The sequence below is a fragment of the Antechinus flavipes genome, chromosome 1 (assembly GCF_016432865.1).
Source record: "Antechinus flavipes isolate AdamAnt ecotype Samford, QLD, Australia chromosome 1, AdamAnt_v2, whole genome shotgun sequence".
Classification (NCBI taxonomy): Eukaryota; Metazoa; Chordata; class Mammalia; order Dasyuromorphia; family Dasyuridae; genus Antechinus; species Antechinus flavipes.
The window spans coordinates 125,144,441-125,162,161 of record NC_067398.1 but is presented as its reverse complement, the minus strand read 5'-3'; positions in this window follow the sequence as shown (position 1 = coordinate 125,162,161).

The following is a 17,721-nucleotide window of genomic DNA, read 5'->3' as shown; positions in this document are numbered from 1 at the left end:
AAATTTCCACTATTATTGGAGGAATCACCATCCTCCCAATCACCCAACCTCAACTTCGGTCTTTCATTTTCCATATCTAATCAGTTTCTAAGTTATGTTCACTTTATCTTTATAATTTCTTTTGTGTATATCCCCCTTTTCTTCTTTGATACTACCACAAATTTGTGTAGACTCTAATTACCGTATACTTAGATTATTGCTTTTGGGATTTGGTGACTTGCTCAGGGTCAACACAGCTATTAAGGGTCTGAGGTCAGATTTGAACTCACATCTTCTGGATTCTAGGATCTATGCTTTATCCACTGTGTTACCTAGCTGCCGCCATGCTTAGACTATAATAACTTGTTGGTTGTTCTTTCTGCCACAAGTCTCTCTCCCATCTGTTTTATCATCTCCTTGGCTGTAACATTCGTATTTCTAAAGTACAAATCTAATTATATCAATGCCAGTGCCCTATTCAATTAACTTCAGTGGTTCCCTATCAGTGAACCTATTGAGTGGTTCCTCCAGGATCAATTATTAAATCATCTGGCTATCAGAACATTTTATAACTAACTTGGCCTGTTCCTATATTTCCAATATTCTTACATCTTCTCTACATCCTTGATTTTGGGCTTCTTATTGTTCCTCACATAAGACATTCCATCCCTTAACTCCATGTACTTTCACTGGCCATTTCTCATATCTATAATGCTCTTCTCATCTCCAGCTCCTACCCTCTCTGGAATCCTCTAAGTCCCATACTAAATACTATATTAACAAGATGCTAATCTCAGTTCTCCTTACTGCTGGTGACTTCCCTCCATTCACTGTTTCTGATTTATCTTGGCTATATCTAGTTTGTGTATAAACATTAGCATTACCATTGGAGTCTAAACTTTTTGAAAGTGTGGGCTTTCTTTTGCCTTCCTTTTTATTTTAGTATATTACTATGTATCTCTAATGAATAGACATTGATAGATTCATCATCATCATTGTCATCATCATCGTCATCAACAACAGCAGCAACATAGATTAGTTTAATCTTAGGATTTAGAATTAAGATCTGGGTTAAAATTCTACCTTATATCCTCACTAGCTGTGTGAACCTGGACAAATTGACTAATCTTAGTATGCCTCATTTTCCATATCCATAAAGTAAGAGATTAACTAGCTTTTAAGTTCTCTTCCAGCTTTAAATGCATGATGATATTATCAAGATTACTGCAAAATTAAAACGTATTTTGCAATCAGCAAAATGTTTTACACACACACAATCACCTCATTTGAGTGCCTCAGTATAGGTGGTCACTATAAGAATCATTAACACTCCCATTGTATAGATGTGTAAATAGAGGTCCAGAGAGGCTAACTGACTTGCCCATAGCAACACAGCTAATGAGACCTAGAGACAGATTTGAAATCAGGCATTCTGTTCTAAATCTTGTGCTCTGAAAATTTCTTTTACAACAGGCAAGTGTTTTGTTTAGGGCTTATTTTATGTGATTGCCTTTAAATTTGGAATAACTTAATCATGATGCTGGGAGTCATTAGCTACCTCAGATTTCACCAAGGGGACCAAGTGAAATGGATCTAAATGAGTTATATCAGTTTAGGTAATTTCATATTTTGGTAATGACTTTCCTAAGGGTGCCTCCCTATATACCTGTTTTTGCCTCAAGTGAGTTAGAACATAAACCAAAATAGACTGCAGTAAACAAGGCTTGAAGGGAAAAAATATATATAAAAGAAATCTGAGGGAGGAAGTCCTGTCCACAAACAGCAGCTTAAGAGTTTATGGCAAATTAGAGATGAATCTTTCAATGATTTTGGGGAAATGATTTTGGGAGAAGGTCCTGAGATAGAAAGTGAATAATGAGGAGCAAATGATTGAGGAGGCATTATTTTTTGGTAAAAGTAGTTATTGAAAAGAAGAGATAGGTAAAATTCAAGTTTGGTATTACTCCTTGGAATACCCACTTTAGTGGTAGAGCTGTTGAATGAGCTCAAGGCCAGCGTGAGAAAACTGCTCTGCTGGGGTCACTCCAACACTTGTGAGGATGAAGTTCAGAACACAGTGATTAAGTGACTTGTATGAGAACATACAGAGAGAAAATGGCAAAACTGGGATTTAAACTCAGATCTTTTCCCTCCAAAACCAATGCTTTCTCTACTAAAAAGCCACTGTTTCCTAGAACCTGGTGAAATATACTGACTTAACATATTTATTTAACAACCAAGTGGAACTGGGAATTGGACTTAATCCTATGCTTACTATGGTGGCTTGAGTATGCCCCACTGAGGTGAGGGAGACCTTTTTGTAAGTAAGGTGTGCTCAGAGAGTCAGCAATGTTTATCCTTCTGCCAATGGCTACATGTTGGTACTTTATCATTATCATTATCAAAAATGGATATGTAGACTTACTCAAAATGAATCCTGACACCTCTCTCTCTCTTCTGGTGAAATTCTATTTCCTTCTGTTTATTTTACCATACTTTAGTCAGCATTAGTCATATGACCACCATATAATAGATTTGATTTCCACACAGCTAGACTCACAAGCTTGAGGACTACATAGGGTTGTTTTTCTTTGTTAGCATAAATGCTACAAATGAATAAACAGTGCCCAATAACAATTGCACAATTCATAATAACACAATAAAATACCTCCCAAGTGGCTCTGAGTCCATCCACATTCTCTAAAACTTGGAAGTCCCTCTGGGTATAATAAGATTGATTTGGATTATTGTTTGTCCTTCATTCTCAAAGAGATCCATGATATCAGGGTAGTGATGCCATGGCATGAAAGTGAATTAGATTTAAGTAAGGGCTGTGCAAGGTCACCTGCCTCATTTTCTCCTCCAGAAGTCCAGTGGGTCCAGTGGTAAGATAGAGATCAGGATGACTGGAGATGGCCCTGGACTCAGTGGGAAATCTTTTTAAACTAAGGCTTTTAACAGGCCTGCTGCAACCATTCAATATTAATGCTAGGGAACAATTGAGGTAAAGAATGGCCTCGTTCACTTAGTCAAAAAAATTTTTTTTAAATTTGTATTTTAAATTTGGATTCTTCTAAGACATGCATCCTTTGAGTTTTTAGTTCCCTATATCTGTGCCCTCTGTGAGGAGTCAAAAGAACAGAAACAACATAGTTTTTATAGGTGTTTGGTTCATACTTCAACAGGACTGGTCATCATCATCAGAAACAACTTTGGACATGAGAATCATGGTATGAATACATGGAACTTGGGATCTGATAGGATCTGTTAGGGATAGAATCCAAGAGACTTGGTGTTTCTTCGGGTCTTTATTTGGTTGTGGTCAAGAGTTTCTAATTATGTTGACTTCGTCCAATCTTTTGTGGAATGGGGGCTAATAGATTCAGTAGATTACCCGGGGAAAGGGTCATGCAACCATTATTCTCACAGTCTTTTTTTTTTCTCCAAAGTAGAGGGGTCACTTCCTGTGCCTTTCTCCTCACTTCGAGAGGCTACCCAATCAAACATCCATTTCTCCACTGAGAGACAGGATGAAAGGAGCATTATTTGCAGGTTGGGCAAAGGTCTGAATTACCTCAGGGCTACAGTGAGTCTGAAAAAACCCCACAGATCAAAAATGTTTTCTGGGGTTACTTTAGCTGCTAGAAATGCCAAAGCAAGAGATCTATCAAATATTCATATGGAAAATTTAAAGAAGCGATCAGCCCTTTTATTTATTTTTTTTTTCTTTTTTTTTCTTTTATTTTTTTAAATTTTTATTTAATAATTACTTTATATTGACACTCGTTTTTGTTCCAATTTTTTTTCCCTCCCTCCCTCCCTCCCTCCACCCCCTCCCCTAGATGGCAAGCAGTCCTTTATATGTTGGATATGTTGCAGTATATCCTAGATACAATATATGTTTGCAGAACCGAACAGTTCTCTTGTTGCATAGGGAGAATTGGATTCAGAAGGTATAAATAACCTGGGAAGAAAAACAAAAATGCAGATAGTTCACATTCGTTTCCCAGTGTTCTTTCTTTGGGTGTAGCTGCTTTTGTCCGTCATTTATCAATTGAAACTCAGGTCTCTTTGTCAAAGAAATCCCCTTCCATCAAAATATGTCCTCATACAATATCGTTGTCGAAGTGTATAATGATCTCCTGGTTCTGCTCATTTCACTTAGCATCAGTTCATGTAAGTCTCGCCAGTCCTCTCTGTATTCATCCTGCTGGTCATTTCTTACAGAACAATAATATTCCATAACATTCATATACCATAATTTACCCAGCCATTCTCCAATTGATGGGCATCCATTCATTTTCCAGTTTCTAGCCACTACAAACAGGGCTGCTACAAACATTTTGGCACATACAGGTCCCTTTCCCTTCTTTAGTATTTCTTTGGGATATAAGCCCAATAGAAACACTGCTGGATCAAAGGGTATGCACAATTTGATAATTTTTTGGGCATAATTCCAGATTGCTCTCCAGAATGGTTGGATTCGTTCACAACTCCACCAACAATGCAATAGTGTCCCAGTTTTCCCGCATCCCCTCCAACATTCATCATTATTTTTTCCTGTCATCTTAGCCAATCTGACAGGTGTGTAGTGGTATCTCAGAGTTGTCTTAATTTGCATTTCTCTGATCAATAATGATTTGGAACACTCTTTCATATGAGTGGTAATAGTTTCAATTTCATCCTCTGAAAATTGTCTGTTCATATCCTTTGACCATTTATCAATTGGAGAATGGCTTGATTTCTTATAAATTTGAGTCAGTTCTCTATATATTTTGGAAATGAGGCCTTTATCAGAACCTTTAACTGTGAAAATGTTTTCCCAGTTTGTTGCTTCCCTTCTAATCTTGTTTGCATTAGTTTTATTTGTACAAAGGCTTTTTAATTTGATGTAATCGAAATTTTCTATTTTGTGATCAGTAATGGTCTCTAGTTCATCTTTGGTCACAAATTTCTTTCTCCTCCACAAGTCTGAGAGATAAACTATTCTATGTTCCTCTAATTTATTTATAATCTCGTTCTTTATGCCTAGGTCATAGACCCATTTTGATCTTATCTTGGTATATGGTGTTAAGTGTGGGTCCATGCCTAATTTCTGCCATACTAATTTCCAATTATCCCAGCAGTTTTTATCAAATAATGAATTCTTTTCCCAGAAGTTAGGGGCTTTGGGTTTGTCAAACACTAGATTGCTATAATTGACTATTCTGTCTTGTGAACCTAGCCTTTTCCACTGATCCACTAATCTATTTCTTAGCCAATACCAAATGGTTTTGGTGACTGCTGCTTTATAATATAATTTTAGATCGGGTACAGCTAGGCCACCTTCATTTGATTTTTTTTTTCATTAATTCCCTTGAGATTCTCGACTTTTTATTGTTCCATATGAATTTTGTTGTTATTTTTTCTAGATCAATAAAATATTTTCTTGGAAGTCTGATTGGTATAGCACTAAATAAATAGATTAGTTTAGGGAGTATTGTCATCTTTATTATGTTCGCTCGGCCGATCCAAGAGCACTTAATATTTTTCCAATTATTTAAGTCTGACTTTATTTGTGTGGAGACTTTTTTATAATTTTGCTCATATAATTCCTGACTTTCCTTTGGTAGATAGATTCCCAAATATTTTATGGTATCAACAGTTATTCTGAATGGAATTTCTCTTTGTATCTCTTGCTGTTGGGTTTTGTTGGTGATGTATAAAAATGCTGAGGATTTATGGGGATTTATTTTGTAGCCAGCTACTTTGCTAAAATTATGAATTATTTCCAATAGCTTTTTAGTAGAATCTCTGGGGTTCTCTAGGTATACCATCATATCATCTGCAAAGAGTGATAGTTTGGTTTCCTCATTGCCTACTCTAATTCCTTTAATTTCTTTCTCGACTCTTATTGCCGAGGCTAGTGTTTCTAATACGATATTAAATAATAATGGTGATAGTGGGCAACCTTGCTTCACTCCAGATCTTACTGGGAAAGGTTCCAGTTTTTCCCCATTGCATATGATGCTTACTGATGGTTTTAAATATATGCTCCTGACTATTTTAAGGAAAAGTCCATTTATTCCTATGCTCTCAAGTGTTTTTATTAGGAATGGATGTTGGATTTTATCAAATGCTTTTTCTGCATCTATTGAGATGATCATGTGGTTTTTGTTTGTTTGGTTATTGATATAGTCAATTATGCTAATAGTTTTCCTAATATTGAACCAGCCCTGCATTCCTGGTATAAATCCTACTTGGTCATAGTGTATTATCCTGGTGATGATTTTCTGTAATCTTTTTGCTAATATTTTATTTAAGATTTTAGCATCAATATTCATTAGGGAGATTGGTCTATAATTTTCTTTCTCTGTTTTCAGCCTACCTGGTTTAGGTATCAGTACCATGTCTGTGTCATAAAAGGAGTTTGGTAGGACTCCTTCAATCCCTATTTTTTCAAATAGTTTATATAACATTGGAGTTAATTGTTCTTTAAATGTTTGGTAGAATTCACATGTAAATCCATCTGGTCCTGGGGATTTTTTCTTAGGGAGTTGATTGATAGTTTGTTCTATTTCTTTTTCTGAGATGGGACTGTTTAGGATATTTACTTCTTCCTCTGTTAGTTTGGGCAAGCTATATTTTTGGAGGTATTTTTCTATTTCATTTAAATTGTCGAATTTATTGGCATAAAGTTGGGCAAAGTAACTCCTAATTATTGCTCTAATTTCCTCTTCGTTAGTGGTGAGTTCTCCCTTTTCATTCTTAAGACTAACAATTTGATTTTCCTCTTTCCTTTTTTTAATCAGATTTACTAAGGGTTTGTCTATTTTGTTGGTTTTTTCATAGAACCAACTCTTAGTTTTATTAATCAATTCAATAGTTTTTTTACTTTCAATTTTATTGATCTCACCTTTTATTTTTAGAATTTCAAGTTTAGTGTTTGACTGGGGGTTTTTAATTTGTTCCTTTTCTAGCATTTTTAATTGCAAACCCAATTCATTGATCTTCTCTTTCTCTATTTTATACAAATAGGCCTCTAGAGATATGAAATTTCCCCTTATTACCGCTTTGGCTGCATCCCATACATTTTGGTATGATGTCTCATTATTATCGTTTTCTTGGGTGAAGTTATTAATTATGTCTATGATTTGCTGTTTCACCCAATCATTATTTAGTATGAGATTATTTAGTTTCCAATTATTTTTTGGTCTACTTCCCCCTGGTTTTTTGTTGAATGTAATTTTCATTGCATCGTGGTCTGAAAAGGATGCATTTACTATTTCTGCCTTACTGCATTTGAGTTTGAGGTTTTTATGTCCTAATATATGGTCAATTTTTGTATAGGTTCCATGAACTGCTGAAAAGAAAGTGTATTCCTTTCTGTCTCCATTACATTTTCTCCAGAGATCTATCATATCTAACTTTTCTAGTATTCTATTTACCTCTTTGACTTCTTTCTTATTTATTTTGTGGTTTGATTTATCTAATTCTGAGAGTGCAAGGTTGAGATCTCCCACTATTATAGTTTTACTGTCTATTTCTTCTTGCAGCTCTCTTAGTTTCTCTTTTAAGAATTTAGATGCTACCCCACTTGGTGCATATATGTTTAATATAGATAGTGCTTCATTATCCATGCTACCCTTTAGCAAGATATAGTGCCCTTCCTTATCTCTTTTAATTAGGTCAATTTTTGCTTTAGCTTGATCTGAGATCAGGATGGCTACCCCTGCTTTTTTGACTTCACCTGAAGCATAGTAGATTTTGCTCCAACCTTTTACCTTTAACCTGCATGTATCTCCCCGCTTCAGGTGTGTTTCCTGTAAACAACATATTGTAGGATTCTGGCTTTTAATCCATTCTGCTAACCGCTTCCTCTTTATGGGGGAGTTTACCCCGTTCACATTTATGGTTAGAATGACCAATTCTGTATTACTTGCCATCTTGTTAACCCCGGTTTATGCTTTTCTCCCTTCTTTCCCCTTTCCCCCCCTTCCCAGTATTAAGCTTGTGAGCACCACTTGCTTCTCACAGCTCTCCCTTTTTAGTATCCCTCCCCCCACCTTAGAGTTCCTCCCCCTATCTTACCCCTTTCCCTCCCAGTTCCCGTATTCCCTTCTGCTTAGCTTATTCCTTCCCTTTTCACTTTTCCCTTCTCACTTTTCAATGAGGTGGGAGAAGTTTTACCATAGATTGAATATGTCTTAAGATTTTTCACTTAAAGCCAATTCTGAAGGCAGTAAGATACCCACTATATTCATCTCCCTCCATTCTTTCTCTCAGATATAATAGGTTTACTATGCCTCTTCATGAGATGTACTACCCCCACTTTACCCTTTTTCTGATACAATGTCCTTTCCACATCAATTTCTAGAACAAGGTATACATGTATTCTTTATACATCTATATAGTCAAAATATAGTTCCCAAGATTAATCTTTACCTTTTTAGATTTCTCTTGAGTTCTATATTTGTAAATCAAACTTTTTGTTAAGTTCTGGTTTTTTCATCAGAAATAGATGAAATTCGCTTACTTCGTTGAATGTCCATCTTCTTCCCTGGAAAAAGATGCTCATTCTCGCTGGGTAAGTTATTTTTGGTTGCCTACCAAGTTCCTTAGCCTTTCGGAATATCATATTCCAGGCCCTTCGATCTTTTAATGTGGATGCTGCCAGATCCTGGTGATCCTTATTGTGGCTCCTTGATACTTGAATTGGGTTTTTCTAGCCGCTTGCAATATTTTTTTCCTTCATCTGAGGGTTCTGGCATTTGGCCACTATATTCCTTGGTGTTTTGATTTTAGGATCCCTTTCAGTGGGTGATCGATGAATCCTTTCAATGTTTATTTTTTCCTCTGTTCCTATGACTTCTGGGCAGTTCTCTTTGATAATTTCCTGGAAAATAGTGTCCAGGCTCTTTTTTTCATCATGTTTTTCTGGGAGTCCAATGATTCTCAGATTGTCTCTCCTGGATCTGTTTTCCAGGTCTGTTGTCTTCCCCAGAAGGTATTTCACATTTTTCTCCATTGTTTGATTTTTTTGGATTTGCTTGACTGATTCTTCTTGTCTCCTCGAGTCATTCAATTCCACTTGTTCAAGTCTGATTTTCAGTGAAGTGTTCTCTTCACTCACTTTTTTAAAATCTTTTTCTAATTGTCCAATTGAGTTCTTTTGTTCTGTGGAATTTTTTTTCCATTTCGCCAATTTTGTTTTCCAGTTCACCAATCCTATTTTTCAAGGATTTTACTTCTTTATCCACTCTCTCTTTAACTTTCTCCAGGCTCTTTTGCCAAGCCTCCCTCTCCTTTTCCCAAGCTTCTCTTTCCTTTTCCCAAGCTTCTCTCTCCTTTTGCCAAGCCTCACTCTGCTTTCCCCATTTTTCTTCTAGCTCCCTTGTGAGAGCCTTTTTAATCACTTCTATGAGATTCAACTGTGCTGAGGAACAAATGGTCTCCTCCTTTGGGGATTCACCTGGGGACTGTCTGTTTTTAGTCTCCTCAGGATTTAGAGTCTGCTCTCTATCTGTGTAGAAGCTGTCAAGGGTTAAAGTCCTCTTCAGCTTCTTGCTCATTCTGTCTATTAATCAGAGACAAACTACCAAAGAAAAACAGAAAAAAACTGGAGTCTTTCTTTGGGGGGGGGCTGGGTGTGTTATCGAGCTTCCTCTACAGACTGCAGGGGGCAGCAGTGAGGCACTAACAGGACTGTGCTGCGCCTGCGCTCTGAGATCCCAAAGCGTGCTGAGTCACTGTGGGGGGGGAAGGGGGGGGGCGGCCAGGTCCTGAGAGACTCCAGCTGTTTGGAGTTGTATTCTTCACCCCCGGTGTTTTTAGCTTCTCTGCTGGGCTGCTGACTTGCTGCTGGAGCAAAGTATCCAAACCTGTAGCGAAGCTCTCCCCGCAGAGACAGCTGCGATCACTCCCCACCCCCTCTCCAGTCTGCTCCCGTGCTCTCACTGCCGCTGCCCTCAGCCTGCGCCCGATCTAAAACTGCCCCAGCCCTCCAGTAAAGACAGACCTTTCTTGGCGGATCTCAAGGATGGCTTCTCTTGGTAACTATATGTGGGTTTTTTTCAGTCAAACATTGATTCAGAGGCTTGTAATGAAGTGGATAGTGAGAGAAAGCGTGGAGCTTATGCAGCTGTGAGTCTCCTCTCCGCCATCTTAACCGGAAGTCCCAGCCCCTTTATTTTGTTCTCTAACTCTGGTGCATAACCAATAGACTATTAAGAGGGACTTAAATTGTTTATTTAGTATTTAATTTCCTCCCAATTATATGTAAAAATAATTTTGACATTCATTTATAAAAAATTGAGTTTCAAATTATCTCTCTACCTCTCTGCCTTCCTCATTGAGAAGGTAAGCAATTTGTATAGGCCATCCATATTCAGAGAGACTTTAAATTAAAATTTCTCTTCTTCCCTATACATTTAATGCCTGAATGTATGTCATAGGAAAGAAATCTGCCATAATTAGTATTTTCACTTTTGAAAGTATTAAAAAATACCGATCTAACAAAAGGTGTTGGCCTCTTCATCATGGATAATTATAGATGACAATGCTTATTGATAAAAGGAACTTAAAGCAAATTATATTATATAAGTCTCATTATATAGTTGAAAAAACCTAATGAATAAAAAATTTAATTATGAGGTCATATAAATTAAAAATAACTCTCTGTGTGTATACACTTAAGCCTCTCACATTTTTTGCTTTCTTTGTCCAGGAAATTAAATGACACTGAACTATGACCTATTTACAATCTCTTCAGGATGTGTGAGGAGATATTGCTGTCAAGTTAGAAGAAAATAGCTTGGTAGGATTTGATATTGTTGAAGAGAACTGAATGATTGGTGGTGGTGATGGTGAGAAGCAAAACAACAATAACAAAAACCCATGTGAAATTAAGCAATTATCAAGAAAGACCAGTTCATTCTAGTCTGTGTTTTCATTGCTCCAGGGTCCACTTAAATGGTTTAGTTGTACTATTAGAATCTTTAAAGAGTAGATGTGAGTAGGCACTAGGAAATTTAATAGTAATTATCCTGAGAGAGGTTGCATGGGGTAGTGGAAAGAGTGCTGGAAGGAGAATCAATAGGCTTGAGGTCAGGTGCTATCTGTTGATTATAGTTCCATGTCTTTGGGCTTCATTTCTCTAGGTCTTGGTTTCCTCACTGGTCTAGATAATCAGAAAATAATTTTGCTTTTCATAGGCTATGTTAATAGGGAAAGAGTCTGAAATTAAAAGCTGTGTGTTCTTGTATTTAATTGTTTCAATGATACTTGATTCTTTGTGATCCCAATTTGGGTTTTCTCGGCAAAGTAGCAATTTGCTACTTCCTTCTAGAGTTCAGATAAGATATTACAGATGAGGAAACTGAGGCAAATAGGATTAAATGATGTGGCCAGAATTACACAGCTTCTAAGTGTCTGAAGTCAGATTTGAACCTAAGGAGCTGAGTCCTCCTGAATCCAGGCCCACCGCTTTATCCTTTGTGCTACCTAGCTTTGGAAATGCTTATAAACTACAACATTTTTTCTTCATTTGTCCTGCACCTTCAGAGTCACATCCATTCTGCCCCAGCTCCATGTTAAAAAGTTGAAGTTAGAGGTAGATCTTAACAAGCCACTTATATGGCTGAAAGGAATTTCCATGTTCAAATATATTATTGCCCTCCAGCTTTCCCCTCTGCCTGAAATTTCCATCATATGATTTGTCTTTTGGATTTAGAAGTGGAATATTCTCCTTTAAATCATAAGTATATCATTTGGGAGCAATATTTCAATCCAATTTCATTCCTATCAAGTCCTAACAACCACAAGGACAGAATAAATATCTGACACAGTTGTGGAAAGAAGAAGGGTAGAAAGAAAGAAGAGAGAAACAAGGAATTCTGTCTGGGAAGTGTGGGATTTGGGAACAAGCCAACACCAGATAGCACTGTCCACAGAAGAGGGAGGCTGGGGTGTGCCCAAACTGTAATTGAGGGGGATGAAAACATTATGTGCACTTTACAATTTATGGTGGGGACCAATCCTGGTTATGGATCAGGGCACATACAAGTAAGAGGTGGACATATAGGCCACTGGGGCTACCATTTAAAAGCAGTTAGGTTTTAGTGATTTTGTACCTTCTAAGGACCTATTCTGGAAAGGAGATGATTAGGAGGAGAAAGTGCCAGTTTAGGAAGAAGAGAGAGCAACATGATGATTTTACTTTTGAAAAATTCAGTGTCATCACAGAATGGATTGTACAGCAGCTTTTCCCAGTTTGTTTGGGTTGGATGGTAGATGAAAGCACCAAACTTGTATTGTAACAAAATGTGCATCTGGAGACCCAAACAACTTTTAATCTTCTTCTGGATATCACAGGATATGATTGGATCATAAGTCTATAGATTTAGAACTTGAAAGGACTATTCAGGACTTATCTAACCCAATTCTTTCATTTGTAGATGAAGAAACTGAGGTCTAGGGAAATTACAGTGACTCACACAAGTGGGATTTTCATCCTGGTTCTCTTAACTTCCATAGAGCAGGATTAATATTTTTTTTCCTGCCCTCAATGTCTAACCCATACTGGTGTGCATTCTATCACATTGTACTATGAGCATGGGAATATAATATTGACTCCTTTTGAAGGAATTTTTAAATATGTGGGCAGATGTTTCCTGGAAGATGTATCAAGGGAGGTTGTGGGGATCTGTGAGATAAACTGTACTGTGTAGCCTTACTCTCACATTTTAAAGAAAAAATTATTCCATTGGAAGCATTTAAAAGAAAGAAAAAGTCTCCTCTTGAGAGCTATCCATTATGATTTTGGCTGTTGTGTTCTTAGGCTTGTCACTATGAAGTTTTGGTCAAATGCCTAAAGGGGGATTGAAAGGGAAAAAAAATGGCTGTAAGACAACACAAATATGTACAAGTAAGAGATATATAGTTAAACAAGAACTTGTTTAACTGACTTTTGTAAAGTTTCAATTCAAGTCAGCAAGCCTGGATTAAGTGCCTACTTTATGTAAATTAGAATTAGAAAAACTGAAACAGTATCTTCCCTCAAGAAGTTTCCATTCTATTGTGTTCAAAGAACCATCATAGCACTGGTTTAAAAGACTCATTACTCACCTCCCTCCCCACCCCCCTTCCAGTTTTCAGGGATAATTTCATTTAAACCATCTTTTGAAAGGCCTGCTATCCTAAACATTTTGAGATCATTCTCAATTAATTCTGTATTGCTATTCCTTGTGCTTGACAACTGGGATGATTGATACATTCAGTTTAATAACTCACCTAGACTCCCCACTCCCCATCTATAGTTTAAAGTAGTCTTGCTATGTAGAAATGGGGAAGGAACTATAGCTGTTTATCATTATCTTCATATATCCAAATATCAGGAAATACACCATTTTCATTTTTCAAACATCATCATTTCAATGTTTTGTTCTCTTAGCTATATAGTTTTACTGAGAATATTTTTACAATGGTAAATTAGCCCATCTTTTTGTCTCAATTCTTACCCAGCCCTTAGTCATTGAATGACCATTGCCTCAGAGAAAATGAATTCTGGGAAAGACCTTAATTTGGAAAGATCAAGGTCATTACTGCATCCTAGATCATTGCTGGTCGTCTTAACTTTTGCCTTGCCATTGGACTTTGATGACTTTGGAGGAGAGATGACTTTGCGCAGATCTGTCTCACTTAAGTCAGTCAAGATAGCATTTGTCTTCCTTGAGGAATGAAAGATGAATAACAACAGCAACTTCCTCCCAAGGCTCATTTCCAAATCTTTTCATCATTTCTTCTTATCTGTTCGCTGGATCCTTTCCATGTATTCTAGATCTAATTTAAGTCTGTGTAAGAGTAATGGAAGTCCAGTGAAGAAGGGCATGGAGGAGGAGAAAGGAAAGATAGCAATCTGAATCTCAACTCTACAAAGGCCTAACTAATGCTATGGTAAGATTCATGGTTGTTAGATACTTTTCTTTTTTTTCTTCTTTTTCCCCCCCAACAATTTGCCTTTCTACTCACTATATATATAAAAACCCAAAGTAGAAACATTATAACATAAGAAATGATGAGTATAAGGAGAAGAGAACCATGTAAGATATATGAAATGATATAAGGAAAATCATAGTGTATGTGATGATTTCTACAATATAAACAAAAAGTACAACAATAAAATGAAGCTGATTCTGTATAGATTCAATGAATGATCTTGGTCCTTATGCCAAGCTAAGGAAATGAGTCACACTCCTTTGATGTGGGGATACTATAGCTTTGGAATGTGGTCTACATTTTTAGATTGACTCAATTTCATTCGGTTTTAAATTCCTTTTCTCATCCCCACTTTTACAAAGGAAGGTTTTTTTTTTGTTTTTCACTTTTTTATAGTTGTTTTTCTTAGTAGTATATACATTTTTTGTGAGTGTTTCTTTATTTGTATCCCCAGTACCTAGCATAGTGTCTAGAATATAGTAAACATTTGATAAATACTTGTTCATTGAGTGATTGAGAGTTCACTGAGTAAGGAAAGAAAAATGAAAATATTCAGAAATGAATGTGAAATAAAAACAAAAGGTATCAATAGGAAGAGGGATAAATAAGTAATACTCTCAAGTATAATTATATTATAGACATTAGGCAAGAAATTTACAAAGTTATTTAAAAATATGAGAATGATATGAAAAACAAGCCTTGTATCTTTAACTCATATCCTTTGAAAATACTGTTGGAAGGTCATCAAATTTAGTCAGTCTGAACAAAAACAACTTAAGCTTGATCTCCTGACCAATCATGCATGGTACGCCTCATCCACCTGCTTCATTTAATGTTTCCAAAACTACCCCCATGTTACCTAAATGGCTTTCAATTTCTAAACACACTTTATGTTCTCCAAAAGAAGCAAGTTTTAAATCACCATGTTGGAATGTCCTATAACCCTTCTAGATTGAGGTCATGAAATAAATTGTCTAGGATGATTTAGAAGGTTATCTTATTTGTAAATTGGTGGAGAATGAGTATTTCATGGAAACACTTTTCTAATTTTTTCAAATTAAGAAAAAATCAAATTATTTGTCTTCCACTGAGTCTATGATTTCACTGATTCGAGTATTTCCTCTGACAATTCAAATAGCAGTTAGTCCAAGCCTTTGTCAGTCCATTTGGTGTCACTTTGATTATACCTTCCCATAAGTTCATTACAGGGTGTGTGTCCACTGAATATATAAGAGAGCTTTAATGTTTTCTTCTGACATTTGAGGGAATCAGTGACTCACTATTTCTATCTATTTGTCATTCATTGCCCATTCCATTTGACCAGTCCATTTTTTCTTCCTTTCACATATTTTCCTGATAACATCGTACATTACTTTTCTTTATAATGGTTTCTTTTTGTTTCTAAATTGCAGCCTACTTACACCCACTCTTTGTTATTCTTTTAATGATATTCATTTTAAAATCTTCAATGACAGTTGTTTTTCATGTCTTACAATCATAAAACAATACTATTCTTTTTCAATTGTTCTTTGATTCTGATCGTCAGACAAAGCAAAAACAGAGATGTATGCTTTTCAAAGACATTTGCATTATGATGGACGATATCTAAAACAGAGTTTAAATTGAAGGATCGATTCCTTGTGGATGAAGAGACTCTCTAATTGATTCTTGTAGATGACATTGTGATAGTTGTGTCTGGACCCAGAGCATTGCTAAATCTCTTTGAAGAGATTTATAACCATTCAAAGGAGGTTACTCTTACAATCCATATAGAAAGACCAAATGGATGAAGGAGCTTAATGCTTAATATTAATGTTTATATTTATATATATGTATATATACACATGTATATGTGGATATATGCCTGTATATATGTATATTTATATATGTGTAGTATACATATATATATATATAGATAGATATGTATTTATGTATTATATATATATAATACATAAATACATATCTATCTATCTATATCTGTATCTATTTACCTATCAGTATGTGCTGAGTCCAGAATAAAACAAAAGGAGGAAAGGAGGGTGAATTGCCCTCAGAAAAAAGTTCCTTTAATGATGCTGAATTTCTGTCAGAAACAAAGGTCTGTCTTCTTAATACTGACATTCTATCTGTGGTATTGTAGAGCTGTGAAATACAGAACACAACAGTCTCTGGAGAAGAATCACACAGTATTTTTCATCTTTCAGCAGAAGTTCAACAGGAATCTTGGGCAGTCTGATAAGGTCACCTCATGATAAATGATTGGGACTCCCCTAGCACTTTCTTCTTCAGAGAGGAAAATTATTCTTGACCTTCATGAGGCATTTTGTTTTTTTCAAATCATTTTCAAATACTTTATGCTATCTTATCCTCATAGCAATCCTCCCAGAGAAGTGTTTTATTATCTTGGGAGAATGAAGATGAGGCTTAGAGAAATTAAATCCAGTCACTAAAGAGATATGCTTCATTTCACTGAGGGGATTCAGGGATAATGCCTTATTTAGTAGCTGAAAGTTCCTTTTTCCCAGCCTTCTCTCAATTGTACAGAGAATGCCGAATACAGCCATCAGCTATTTGGGAAAGGTCTATGGCTGTTCGGGCATATCCAGGGAACTTTAACTCACAGGAAGATATATGTTATTGTTATTTGGCTGTTTCCAGTTATATCTAACTTTTAAACTGATTTGGGGTTTTCTTTCCAAAGATACTGAAGTGTTTCAATATTTCCTTCTCAAGCTCAATTTATAGATGAGAACATAGGGTTAAGTGATTTGCCAGAGTGACACTACAGAGTTAGTAGGTCAGATTTGAATTCAAGTCTTCTTGAGACCAAGTCCAGCATTCTATCATTGTGTCACCCTACTGCCCTAAGAAGGCATATAAGATAGTACAAAGAACATTTAGCAGTAGGGGATGCTTCATTTTGTTGGAAAGGTTGGGAAGGAAGATGAATATGGAATGTTGTATTTGTTTTTAGGTGCCATCAATATTCATTCAAGAAACATTTATTAACTGCCATCTGTATTCTTCCCATACATAACCCACTATACAAGTTGCCTCTACATCAGCTTTCCTAGTAGCTTACCTGGTGAAGTTTCTTCTATTTATGAAACTTGATTGGTCCCAGCTTTTCCAATGCAACTTCCTAACTTAGGGCCAATATAAATCCTAAGTCATGTGAGCGTCATGCCTCTCAGACTTGGTGGGCTCATAACACTAGCAGTCATATATCCTGATTAGATTAGTTTCCAGATGGAGAGGAGGGCCTGGGGTGCTATTGTTGTATCTTTATTATGTGTGAACAAAGTAAACTGACTCCTTTGTTAAATGTTCATTGCCTGTGTGTGCCTCATTTCATCCAACATCAAATCTGAACTAAGAGAGTACTGGTGACAGAACTCATCCAGGAGAGTAAGACTTTGTTCTTTGAAATGTGGGTTCCAGATGAGTGGTGCAGAAAGGTAAAGTGGAAATGTACCCTGGATTTTTAGTTAAGCCCTGGATTTCAATTCTGCCTTAGTCCCTTGGTAGTTGTCTGCCACCAGGCAGGTTATTTAACATCACTGAGTCTCAGTTTCATTATCTGTAAGCTAAGGGGAGTAGACCTGATGGCTTTTCTGGTCCTTTCCAGATCTAAATGCACATTTCTTTTATGCTTCTGTATAAGCACATTGTAATTTAAAACATGGATCTAGTAATTCTTGCCAAATGAAAGGAATTGAATATACAGTATTATTATGCTAACTGCATATTGGTGTTCAAAACAAGCAT